At 40.2% G+C, this 12,854-nt stretch overlaps 1 pseudogene; it reads left to right on the forward strand.

The window, feature by feature from the left end:
• Window positions 1–10,309: 10,309 nt before the first annotated feature.
• LOC124964154 (D-aminoacyl-tRNA deacylase 1-like) lies at window positions 10,310–11,365 on the forward strand (annotated as a pseudogene).
• Window positions 11,366–12,854: the final 1,489 nt, after the last annotated feature.

A 12,854-nucleotide genomic window follows, 5' to 3' on the forward strand; every position in this document is an offset into this window, starting at 1 on the left:
ACTGAGTCAAACTGATCAACCAAGAAGGGTGCAGTGAGGGGAGATAGTCCAGAACTGCGGGGGAAAGAACAAGGAGAGTAGAGAGGATGCCCTGGACCTAAAGACAACTCCAGAGATGTCAAAGGGACAATGGCATGGGACAAGTAAATGGCTTTTAACCACTTGGTCTAAATCTCTCAGCTGCTTCTCCATCATCTGTACTTCCAGGTTGTATACAGATGATTATGATATTTTTTTAAAGAATCCTTAATTTTATTTAGAAACACAGATCCAGCAGTGGGTGGTAACAGTCAGGGCAGGGAGGGGAGAAAAGAGGAGAGAACTGGTACTAGAGGTTTGGATGGGCCACAAAAGCCCCCTCACCTCCTCTTGACAAGTGACAAGGGTCTGCTGTGGACTAAGAAAGAGAAGAGCCTCCAGGAGCTGCTGGCCTTCATCACCTGCCTGTGTTCCCATCCGTCTTGCAGTGACATCTACCCTGTGAATAGAAGGACCCAGGGAGGCATTTGTATCCCTCAGCGACTCACCCTCCTGGGAGTGACTGTCATCTCTGGGCCCGGATCTCCAGAACAGTGGTTTATTAGTGTCTCAAGGCTGTTGTGACAAACTACTTAATGCTAGGTTGTTGAAAACAACAGAAGTTTATTATCTCATAGTCTGGAGGTTAGAAGTCTGAATTCAAGGAGTCAGCAGGGCTGTGCTCTCTCTCTGAAGATCTTGGAGGAAAAGCTTTCCTTGCTTACACTATTTGCCAGAGATTATTGGCATTCTTTAACTTTTAGATTCATCTCTCCAGTCTTTGCTTCTATCATTACATGACTATCTTCCCCCTGTGAGTCTTCATATATTCTTCACTGGGCTACTTCTTATGAAGACACAAGTCATATCTGATTAGAGGCCCACCCCATTCCAATATGACCTCATCTTAACCTTAAGGCCTTAATTACATCTGCAATGACCTTATTCCAAATAAAGGCACATTGTGAGGTCTTGATGGTTAGGACTTCAACATCTCTCTTTTTTTGAAGGCAGGGGGAACACAATGCAACCCATGACAAAAGGAAAAGAAAGAAATGCTAGTTGCAAGTTTTTGAGATCCCTGGTTTGTTATAGATTATAGTTCTGCAAAACTCATAAAATTCCTCAATGGTACATAAACTTGTGATGGGCCCTAGAACTACTGCTCAGGTGGGACTGAATTTGGATTCTGAAGGATTTTCAAGGAAGAATCTCTCTGCCATCAGCACTAACCAGTAGAGAGAGGTGGAATTAGAGAATAGTATAGCAGAGGAAGAAGTCTGATCAGCAGAATCAGGGCAGGAACATCGAAACAAGGAAAGCAGTACAGCCAGGGACTAAAATATGGACCAAGAAAGCTTCTAAGCATGGACACAGCTCCTTTCTCCTTCTCCCCACTCGCATGTAGTCATTCATTGCCCTTTTTCATCGTGTCTACTCCCCCTTTTCACTTTTCCTAGGCAGTATTTCTCCATTCCATTTGCACAAGCTCGCAGCTTGATTTTTATCACATCATGTTCAACTTACAAGTTCACTGGAGGTTCTCCAGCCCTATTTCCTGAGAGAGGCATAGGAAGCACTGAGTGCACAGAACTGCTCCTTGTGCATGACTTGAACTAACCTAGTGGCAGTGCATAATAGTTTGGTTATCTCCCCAAATCTCCTATGTTAATGTAGGATTATTTGGAGGTAAAATGATTGAATTATGAGACTTGTAACCTAATTAGTCCATTCCAGTCTGATGGACTCTGACTGGTAAGTTTAGGCAAGTGAGGTGTAACTGAAGGAGGTGGGTCACTGGGGAGATGTCCAGAAAGGGTGCATCTGCCCTGTGGTCCCTTCACCCTGCTCTGTCTCTGCTTCCTGCTGCCATGAGCTGAGAAAGCTTCCCTCCACCATACATTTCCACCATGCAGTTCTGCCTTGTGTTGGGCCCAGAGCAATGGAATCAGTCTACCAAGGACTAAATCTCTGAAACCATGAGCCAAAATAAACTTTCCCTCCTCTAAGTTGTTCTTGTGAGGTATTTTGTTCACAGTGACACAAAACTGACTAATACACAGTGAGAATGCAGATGACGAATACTCTATAGAGAAATTTAGAAGAGAAATATAACACAGTTTAGTCATACTTTTGTGTAAAGGGTGATGGAGACAAAGTCAGAGGTAACATCCAGATATTGACATCTGCAAGTTGGTAGATGACGTAGTAGCATACACTAGATTATGCCCCAGTAACAAATGACCCTGGTATGCACTGAATTGTTTTTCCTCCTACCAAATTCACATTGCAGTACTAACCCACAACTTCCTGGGAGCAGAATGGAAAGGTATAGGAAGATGGATCATGATACAGATGATAAAGTACAAAGAAATATGAGGGAAAGTGCTTTCTATATCCCATCAGGTTGTACATAAACATATAAAAAGACTACTAGAAGTTCTGCTATGAAGATTTTATGAAAAAGACTTGTTCACATAATAGCCACCCCCTTCTATGAACATCAAACAGAGTTCCAAAGAATGTGCTGTGGGAAACATTCCTATTAACAAAGTAAAGACTGTAAATTAAAGAAAGTCCATTGTAACATTTTCCATCTGTACTGGTAACCACAGACTTTTGAGGGCTGCTTGGGAACAAGAAAATAATCTGGTGTAGAGGTTTTCAAACTTTATTTCAAACCAAATGTTACATAGAATCCTACTATATAAAACAGAGAGAAGCAGAGTCATTCTGGTTTCAACTGGCCTGAGAATAACATCTTTATTGGTCGTCTATGCCATCCCTCTCTTTACCATTTATGATAATCCTAAGAATTTGAGAAACATTGACTGAAAAACCGTAAGTTAAGTAAATGCTTGATTCTTGGATGAGGAGACAATGGCAAAGAGAGTTAGACAACCCATGATGAGGCCCAGTGTGCAGTACAGGTCTTCGGCCCTACCCAGCAGGATGGACCCTCTGTGCATTAAAGTGCCTGAGTCCTTGTCCTTCCACTGCTTGTGTGTCTCCTCGTTATTGCTGTTTCTCTGTTGATTCCTAATATCACAGCATCAGTGAACATAATGAACTCCATTCTGCTTAAGAATCTCCCTGGGAATAAGAGTTACATGGAGAACCAGCCCCATTACTGGTGCACCAGATGATGGCATCCTAATAGCACCAACAAGATAATGTTCCTGTGAGTGTCAAATGCACTAACAGGAAGTGACTTGGCCACATGCCAGATTCTGCTTCAGATATGGTCTTTTCCAAAACTTCCTAAATAATGGTTGATCACAACCCCCCTTGGTTGAAAACAAAATTCTCAGCAGATTCAAGTTTTGAAGATCTGTATATGAATGGGCCTGGGCAGCATGTTTCTGTCTTCTGATTCAGGAGTTCAGAAACATTTATATAGGTATAGAAGAAACACTAAAACTTCCAATCCTGTGCTAAGGCCTCATCTACTTTATCAATGTGCCCTTGGGAATGGCATTACTATAAAAGCCCTAACTTGGACTGTATATTAGGTTTTATAAATAATGGAAAACAAGTAAATGGGACAGTAGTGCCAATAGCAGAAAGTGCACTGTTCGTGGCCTCCTGAAAGTGCCCATGCTGTAATGCAGAAATGACCTTCCTAAATGGACCCACTTAATATCAATCAGTGTTTTGTTTTTACATATTATTTATAAGGGTTTGTTCCCTTGCTTACAAAGGGGCAGGATTGTTTGATTTTTGCAAAAATGAAATTGTGTCATCACTTATTATTGTGTAGTCACTTATTATTCTGAAACAGGTTTTTTTCACTTTAAACTATCAGAAATACATTTCCAAATACGTGGAAAAAATACCTCATACTTCTAATAACTGTATATTCTCTCTCATAAATCTTCCCTGGTCTGTTAATAATTTTCCTTTTTATAGTGAGGTTGTTTTCTTGTTCTAGGCTAGCATTGGATAATTCTAGTCTTAACAATCTGTCATTATGAGGACCTTGTGGCATTAATTGCATTTTTCTGAGCAAGAGCAAGGTTGAGCTAATTTCCTCTGTTCCTTGGACATTTAGAATTTTCTTATCTCTGAATTGAATATGCAAATGCTTGTTCATATTTCTATTGCACTGTTTAAGTTTACTTATCAATGGGTAGGAATAGTTCACACATTAGTTAAAAGTCTATGTTGTCTTTTAAATTTGTTTGTATTTTCCTTCATCTTAGTCGTTTTAAAGACTAATATTGTCAAAAGTTTCAATTTTTAAAAATGATTTTGCTCCCATGTCTTTTCTGGAAATATCTTCTGAATGAGGGAACTTGAAGTTTTTTTGTAGAAGTTTCTGAAGTTTTGTGTTATGATACTTATGTCTTTGATCACTTTGACACTCATAAATAGTGTAAGGTAGGGATCAGGGTATTTTTCCCCCCCTATGTGGAAAACCAATTTTCCTTTAATCTTGATTCTCTTCCACCTCCAAGAAATTTTCCTCCACTGCATCTTAGCTGGGCTGTAGGCATATCCATCTTATGCTCATAGGAAGGGGAAAAGGGAATAACCAGAGAAAGAGATTTTCTTTCAGGTATAGTTGATGTTGTACACACTACTTCTTCTTACATTCCAATTACTAGAACTTAGCCATAAGGCAATGTATCTAGCAATCCAGGATACCAAGAAAGCTACCTTTTGCTACATAACCATGTGCCAAGAAAAAGGTGAGACTAGATTTGATTAAACAACCAGAAGTCTCCACCAATATCCATTTTTCCATCTTCCTTAATGATAGAAGCAAATTTCCTTTAGGACAGCAATAGCTTCAACTAAAATAATAAAAAAAAAGAAACTCCTCTGCTGCTAATTGTGGTCATGTGATTATATGTAGATACCCATGCATGAGATTTTTGGGACAGATGCTTCAAATAAGGACAGAACAGTTGGTACACCTCTTTCTCCTCCCACTACCTTTCTTCCTATTTCCTGGATCATGAACATTATTGTTGAAGTTCCAGTAAGCATCTTTGGAACATAAGGAATATTGAGAATGAAACTTAATTCTCAGAAACTATAACATATAAAGTGATACCATTTTAAGAGAAAGCAAAACTTCATGAGCTTGAGTGGGTAAAAAGTACAACATATAAATAAGAATATTGATTATTGGACCATGCTAACGTTAGGAACTTCTGTTTGTCCAAAGACGTGTTAGAGTAAAAAAAGTAACTAATACCCAAAATATATAAGGAACTCAATACAGTAGTTAGAAAACATTAAAGTTGATTAGAAATGGGCTAGAGCTGAATATATATTTCTCAAAAGAGGATAAACAAATGGCCAACAGATTTACAAAAAAATGTTCAATATCACTAACCATCAGGGAAATGCAAATTAAACCAAAATGAGACGTCACCTCACATGTGTTAGAAAGGCTATTATCAAAAAGACAAAAGGTAAATATTGGTTAGGATGTGGAGAAAAGGGAACCCTAGTGCTCCTGGTAAAAGTGTAATTAGTATAACTCCTTTGGAGAACAGTATGGAGCTCTCTCATGAAACTAAAAATAAAACATATGAACCATCAACCCCAGTTTGGAGTATGTATCCAAAGGAATTGAAATCAGTATTCTGAAGAGATATCTGTACTCCTGTGTACATTGTAGTATTATTCACAATTACCATAATATAAAAACAACCTAAGTGTCCATCAACATATGAGTAGAAAATGTGGTCTGTGATACATAATGAAATACTATACAGCCACAAAAAGAAGGTAATGCCATCATTTGTGACAATATAAATGGGACTGGAGGACACAGAAAGACAAATTCTCTATGATCTCACTTATATGTGGAATTTTAAAAAGTCGATTTCCTAGAAACAGAGTAGTAGATTGGTGTTTAGCAGAAACTGGGGTGGAAAGGAGGAGATATTATTCAAGAAGTATAAAGTTTCACTTAGACAACAGGAGTAAGTTTTAGTGGTCTATTGCATATCACAGTGACCATAGTTAATAAGGATGTGTTGAACACTTCAAATTTGCTGGAAGAAAGCAACAATAGATGTTGGAGAGGATGTGGGGAAAAAGGTACACTCATACATTGCTGGTTGGGCTGCAAATTAGTGCAGCCACTCTGGAAAGCAGTGTGGAGATTCCTTAGAAAACTTGGAATGGAAACACCATTTGACCCAGCTATCCCACTCCTCAGCCTATACCCAAAGGACTTAAAATCAGCATACTACAGAGATGCAGCCACATCAATGTTCATAGCTGCTCAATTCACAATAGCCAGACTGTGGAACCAACCTAGATGCCCTTCAATTGATGAATGGATAAAGAAACTGTGGTATATATACACAGTGGAATATTACTCAGCTATAAAGAATAATAAAATTATGGCATTTGCAGGCAAATGGATGAAATTGGAGAATATCATGCTAAGTGAGATAAGCCAATCTCAAAAATCCAAAAGACAAATGATCTCACTGATAAGTGGATGATGACACATAATGGGGGGTGGGAGGGGGGCAAGAATGGAGGAAGGAGGGACTGTATAGAGGGAAAAGAGAGGTGGGAGGGGTGGGGGGAAGGAAAAAAATAACAATGAATCAAACATCATTATCCTATGTAAATGTGTGATTATGCAAATGGTATGCTGTTACTCCATGTACAAACAGAAACAACATGTATCCCATTTGTTTACAATAAAAATAAATTTTAAAAAAATTTGCTGGAAGAGTAGATTTTAAATGTTCTCATTTACACACACACACACACACATACACACACACACACAGTAGGTAGGTGATGAATATGTTAATTAGCTTGATTCAATCATACCACAATATATCCACATATCAAAACACCACACTATATTCCATGGACTATTTTAAATCCTGTTCAAAAGGCAGTGTATTTTAATATGGATGTGTTGCTCTTCCTGTGTGAATAGGAATGCTGCGGCACCTTTTTAGCTTTCACAACTTGGCCCAGGAAAGCAGAGAAATTTGATGAAGATGATATAGAAATAATTTGGCATGGGGAAGAGTTTGTCTTTGTACAAGAAATTAGAAAAGTCCTGAGTAGCCTGTTGGTCTATATTACAAGAGTGCTGCTAAGTCGATTTGCAGTTTGGACAAGGGACTTGGGACAAAGACCTGGAAAGAGACCTGGTCTAAGGTGCCTTTTGAAAACAGTCCTTCCTTCTCATGGCAGATGTACTTCTTACACTATGGGAGACGCCTGAGCAACCTCCAACCTCTTTCCCTTTTGCGTGTAGGGCCGGAAAACAGAAGTGACAACAAGTAGATTATAAAAAAATACACATGCAGAATGTGGGGACAGCCTGAAGTCAGAGTAAGAATAAAGGGCAAGGAAGGAAGAGATTCGGACAGAAAGAGAATTAAAACAACTGCAATTCTAGTCCATATTAGGGTTTGGCCAAGCTTCCTAAAGCCATATTGACACTCTTAAAGCCTCTCACAGGCAATACTGAAGTAAAGCAGTGTGTTAGAATCACTCATTTCCCCTCAGAAGGTTTTTTTTTTTTTTGCAGTACTGGGCCTCAGAAGGTTTTTATCTGTTGCCCCTTGTTCTCCAGTTTCAGATCGACAAAAGGCTACTGGGAGTAGCTCATAAAGACTATGGGCTTTGCTTCTTTGTGTTGTTTTGTTTATACACAGGCAAAAAAATGACTGCTGAGTACAGATTCAAATACCTCTGCATGGTTGAGTGCTTTTTTGTGTTCATGGCTGCCTGGGGCCTGTTTGTTTTGGGAGGCCTGATTGGTATTCATTTCCACTAGAAAGTAGCAGAAGGAAGCCAAATCATCTCTTTCCCACAGAAGGGGAGCAATAAATATTTTAAAAAAATATTTGGAAAGGAAGATCAGTGATAAGCAGGAACATGTCAAGAAATATTGCTGATTCTGTCTTAGGAACTTGGAAATGCTTAGTGCTCAAGAAATCAGAAAACTGCTTTTGTTGTAAGGAAATGGCAATCTGAAAGCAATCTGTTTCTAAATCTCAGTGGTGGTGCTGTGAGCCTATCAAGGGTCTGAGGTCTAAGTACAAAGGAAAGGGAAATGAAAAATAGGGAATGAGAAGAACCCAATTTAGAAAAGAGATAACTTGTTCTACAGCAAAAATGCTAGACAGAGATCTCAAACAAGGCAGGGTACATCTTCATGCAGGGTTATTTGAATTACCAACAGGTTTCCAAGTAGAAGATCAGTTAGGAATGGTGTCACATGGGACATTCAAGCTGAAGGACTATGGTATATTCAATTTGTAGGGGATTGGCCTATTACTTCCTTCTGACTTTAATTTTGTACAGCTATTCTACTAAGCTATTACAGTGTGATTTCTTTTCTGAGTATTTCTTTAACACTCTCACTCTTCCATGATGATTAAAATAAATTGACCTTGAAAAGATAAAATTCTCAACCACTAGGAGCTTGAATCCCAAACAAAAAGAACCCTTTTAAACTTCCAACCAATATAAGATTGATACACAATGCCTAGCAGTTCATGTGATTTCTGTGAACAGTGGCACCTGGGCTCTTCCCACACCCCAAAACAGTCTGGGATTCCAGTACTTTCTCTCTGAGACCTACTCTCATGAAGGATGATATACCTCTTCTTATGCTGGGTGTCAGTTGATTCAATTAAATTGACAGGACAATCTCACTTTGGATAATCTAATCTCTGGAAATAAAAAATTAAGATTTAAGTCCAAAAGTGTTTAGTAAAACAATGTTTATAGTAGGGACAGATGGGAAACAACCTATGGCCATCATTAGGAATGATCAAATGAATGTTGGCACTTCTCTTCTATAGAATATTATATAGCTATTTAAAAATGAATTAGAGTGCTGGGTATTGTGGCAAACACCTGTAATCCCAGCAACTTGGGAAACTGAGACAGGAGGATCTCAGGTTCAAGGTCATTCTCAGCAACTTAGCAAGACTCTGTCTCAAAATAAAAGAACAAGAATGGTTGGAGATGTTGCTCAGTGGTAGACCACCCCTGGGTTCAATTCCCAGTACAAAAAAAAAAAAAAAAAATTTAAAAACCCAAAAGTTTTAAAAATTGAATCAGATCCCTGCCTATTGATGGCAGTGCTATGTACTTTATTTTGTAAAATGAGAATCATCATTTTCCCAATTTTGTTTGAGAGGTAAAGAAACTATATAACAAAAACGCCTAAATAATTTGCTTAAGATACCAGAACTAGTAAGCAAGGTACCAAGATTTATTCTTAGTTTAACTTCAGAATCTTTTTACGTCTACGCTAGTTTACAAAGGTGAAGAGAAATACAAAGTAAAACATTTTAATAAATAGAAACTCCTCAAACCATATAATGTGTTTATATAAATTTGTATGATTATGAAGAAAGGTGCAGAAAGGAGCAACCAGATTATTAACATGGATTACCTTGAGGGGTAGGTGTAGGTGGGGAGGAATGGAGTGGGAGAGTTTGTCATCTCTTTATTTAAACATCTTGCCTTGCTTTCCAGGTTATAGACAGTCCATGTTTTATAGTTGTATGGTTAGTATACTTGATAAGGTTCTTTGTGTATCCATAATACTTTTCAAAATTCATGTATCCATCTATTCATCCATCCATTCCCAACCCAGAAGATCCCGAAGTTTTTAATTTTCTTGACTTACAAAGTGTGGGATACATGAAAGAAACAAACTATGCTTTGGTTGGGCACATAGCTGGTATGTGTCTGAGCATAGGCTCACTCCATCAACCACCACCTATCAATGGAACACTCATTGGCTATGTTAAATTTGCTATTTCTCAAAACTTTCAAAAAAAGCTTCACAATTAAGTGATGACTAGAATAGCGATATAAGATAAAAGGACTTTTTTAAATTGTTTTTTATTTTCATTTCTTAACAATGGGAAATATAGTATGTTTCTGGCTGACAGGAAGAATCTGTAGAGAAGGAAAGTTGATGATACATTGATAGGGGACAATGAATGGAAGAAGGTAAAGTTTTATTAGGATGGTATTATAGAGCAGAAGCAAGGAATGCACAGATCATGACTTAATGCTCTTCACTCTTTTCTATAGAATTCCCACTGGAAGAAATCAAACATAGGAATAACAGACAAAAGAAAAAAACACTATTTATAAATTACCAGTCATTAGAGAGACATTGCAAGACTGTCTCAGAAAATTTAGGTTTAAGAATATAGCTAAGTGGGCACGGACCAGGACCAGACTCTGTTCAACCGGGACATGGAGTAGGAGGCTGGCACTGCGACCTCTAAGACTGCGGATCTGGCCATCCCCGAGGAGGGAATAGATGGAGGTGTCCTTTGGCAGTCGCAGGGAGAAGACCACCTTGCGCAGCAAACTCCAGGTGGCCCCAATGCTCCCTTCAATTCCAAGCGTCCCTGGCTCAGTCCAAGAGGAAGAGGAGACTGGCTGGCTGGAACCCTAAGCCAGGCGTCCCGCCCTGCCTCAGACGCGGCCCAGCACGTTCTGGCATTGATGGAGCCACTTTCCTGTCACGCCTCCCCATGGACGCAGTCCTGCATGTACTGGACCTATGTATTCTAGAGAAGTACTCTATCACCAAGTTGTACCCCTGACTCTCCCATTGTTGTTTCTTAACTAATGGCCATCAGGAGAAGCCTTACTCTTTCAGTCACCCGCAGAGGGCGCTGGCCATGGAGTCGTCCTTTGAGTCACAAGACCAGACAGAGCGTGGTGCTGCCCCACTCGCCCCAGTCACCGCCATTAAGGCCGTGGCTTAGCGCATCACCCCGGCCAGCGTCACGATTGGAGAGGAGCAGATAAGTGCCATTGGACATGGCACTTGTGTGTTGCTGGGTATTTCACTGGAAATACACAAAAGGAACTGGAGCACATGGTTTGAAGGATTTTGAACTTGCATGCGTTTGAGGATTAGAGTGGTAAGCACTGGTCAAAGAGTGTGGTGGATAAACAGTACAGGGTACTGTGTGTCAGCCAGTTTACACTCCAGTGCATCCTCAAGGGCAACAAGCCTGACTTCCACCTGATGATGCCCATAGAACAGGCAGTGGGCTTCGACAACAGCTTCCTGGAGCAGCTTTGAAACCTACAGGCCAGAGCTTATCAAAGATGGCAAGTTTGGTGCCTATATGCAGGTACACATGCAGAATGATGGGCCTGTGACCGTAGAACTGGAATGTGCTGCTTCTGCTACCCTGGACCCAAAGCAGCTATCAAAACTTGAGAAACAGCAGCAGAGGAAAGAGAAGACCAGAGCCTAGGGCCCTTCTGAATCAAGCAAAGAGAGAAATGCCCCCTGAAAAGAAGACTGCAGCACCAGCGTGGGGCAGAGGGTGATGGGTCCTCTGAGCGGGAGCCATAGCCTTAGTGCATTACCAGTGAGCAGATCTGGATCCTGAAAAATTCAGGATGCTAAGCACCTACACTGCTTTAAGAATTTGGAACTGAGAAATGAAGAGAGAGATATACATAAGAAATTGGGAATCTAAATAGCCCTGCAAAAAACACAGAACAAAAACAAAGAACAGAAACAAACCCCAAGGACCATTACGTTTTCTGTAGTTGCTGTGATGTGAAGGCAGTGGGTACTGCTGATGAGGCAGTGTGCATGGCAGAGGCACACACCCATGCCTTCCTACAGAAAGGTTTTGCTGGTTTCTACCATGCCTTGGCTTGCTTTTAGGACAAGCTGGTCCAACGTCATTGGTCATCAATCCACTGTGGTGAATTCTGTTTCTCCATGATGGATCTCTAGCACATCTGTGCTGTCTGTGTTCTTTCCAACACTAGTTCATAAGACAGGGCCCATGTTAAGGTATAAGGAGAACAACCGTTAATGATAATGTCTTGTGTGAAACCTTTGCATCTTGTAAATTGTAGGGGATGCACCCTAATGGCGGCTGCACCCTCGTGACAACCTCTTCCTCATACGTGGCACTGCCTGATCCACCAACAGTTTACCTGGACTTCTTTGTACTGCCACTCTCCCCCAGAAACTGAAAAATGTGTTCGTACCCAGCAACTCCCTGATTGGCCTGCTCATCTCCAACCGCTACTGTTTGGGATTGGTTAGCAGCAGTTCTGTGAACGTGATCAGCTTGTGCTTGCCATTTAGTCCTATGGGACTCTCTCCCCTGTGTGATTCCCTGTGCCTTGCTGACCTTTAAGCTGATTGGCTCCCATCTAGCCCCCACCCTACATAAAAGCTGTGTAACTCCCTCAATAAATGAGTTCCTGCTGTGCTTCATGCGCTGACAGAAAGGCTTTGCTGGTTTCTACCATGCCTTGGCTTGCTTTTAGGACAAGCTGGTCCAATGTCATTGGTCATCAATCCACTGTGGTGAATTCTGCTTCTCCATGATGGATCTCTAGCACATCTGTGTTGTCTGTGTTCTCCCAGCTCTAGTGGGTTTCCATTGCCTCCGATACTCATCATCCTGCTCGGCCCGTATTCTCCTCAGGCGGGCCCTGAGGAGATACATCGGACCTTGTTGCTCGACAGTAAATCTTTTCTTTTTTCTAAAAATAAATATTAATTAAATCTAAAAAAATCCCTTGATCCTATGTAGACACTATAGATGTTTCCTATATTTTGCCTCTACAATGCCAAATGAATATAAAACAAACTATATATATTTCCTATTTTTACCAGTGAATGTATGGTTTTGATTTTGAGAACAAACATCAATAGGATGTAAATTTTATTACTCTTGCAACTTGAGAGGACCTAGAAGCAATGACTTAGTACCAATAAGCATAACTCACACCTAGATCTTGGTTCCTAATGCTGTTTTCCTGTAAAGGGAACCAGGCCTTCTTGGAGGAATGGCTGATTCTAGGACTGGGGCAGA

Source organism: Sciurus carolinensis, chromosome 14 (genome assembly GCF_902686445.1).
Source record: "Sciurus carolinensis chromosome 14, mSciCar1.2, whole genome shotgun sequence".
Classification (NCBI taxonomy): Eukaryota; Metazoa; Chordata; class Mammalia; order Rodentia; family Sciuridae; genus Sciurus; species Sciurus carolinensis.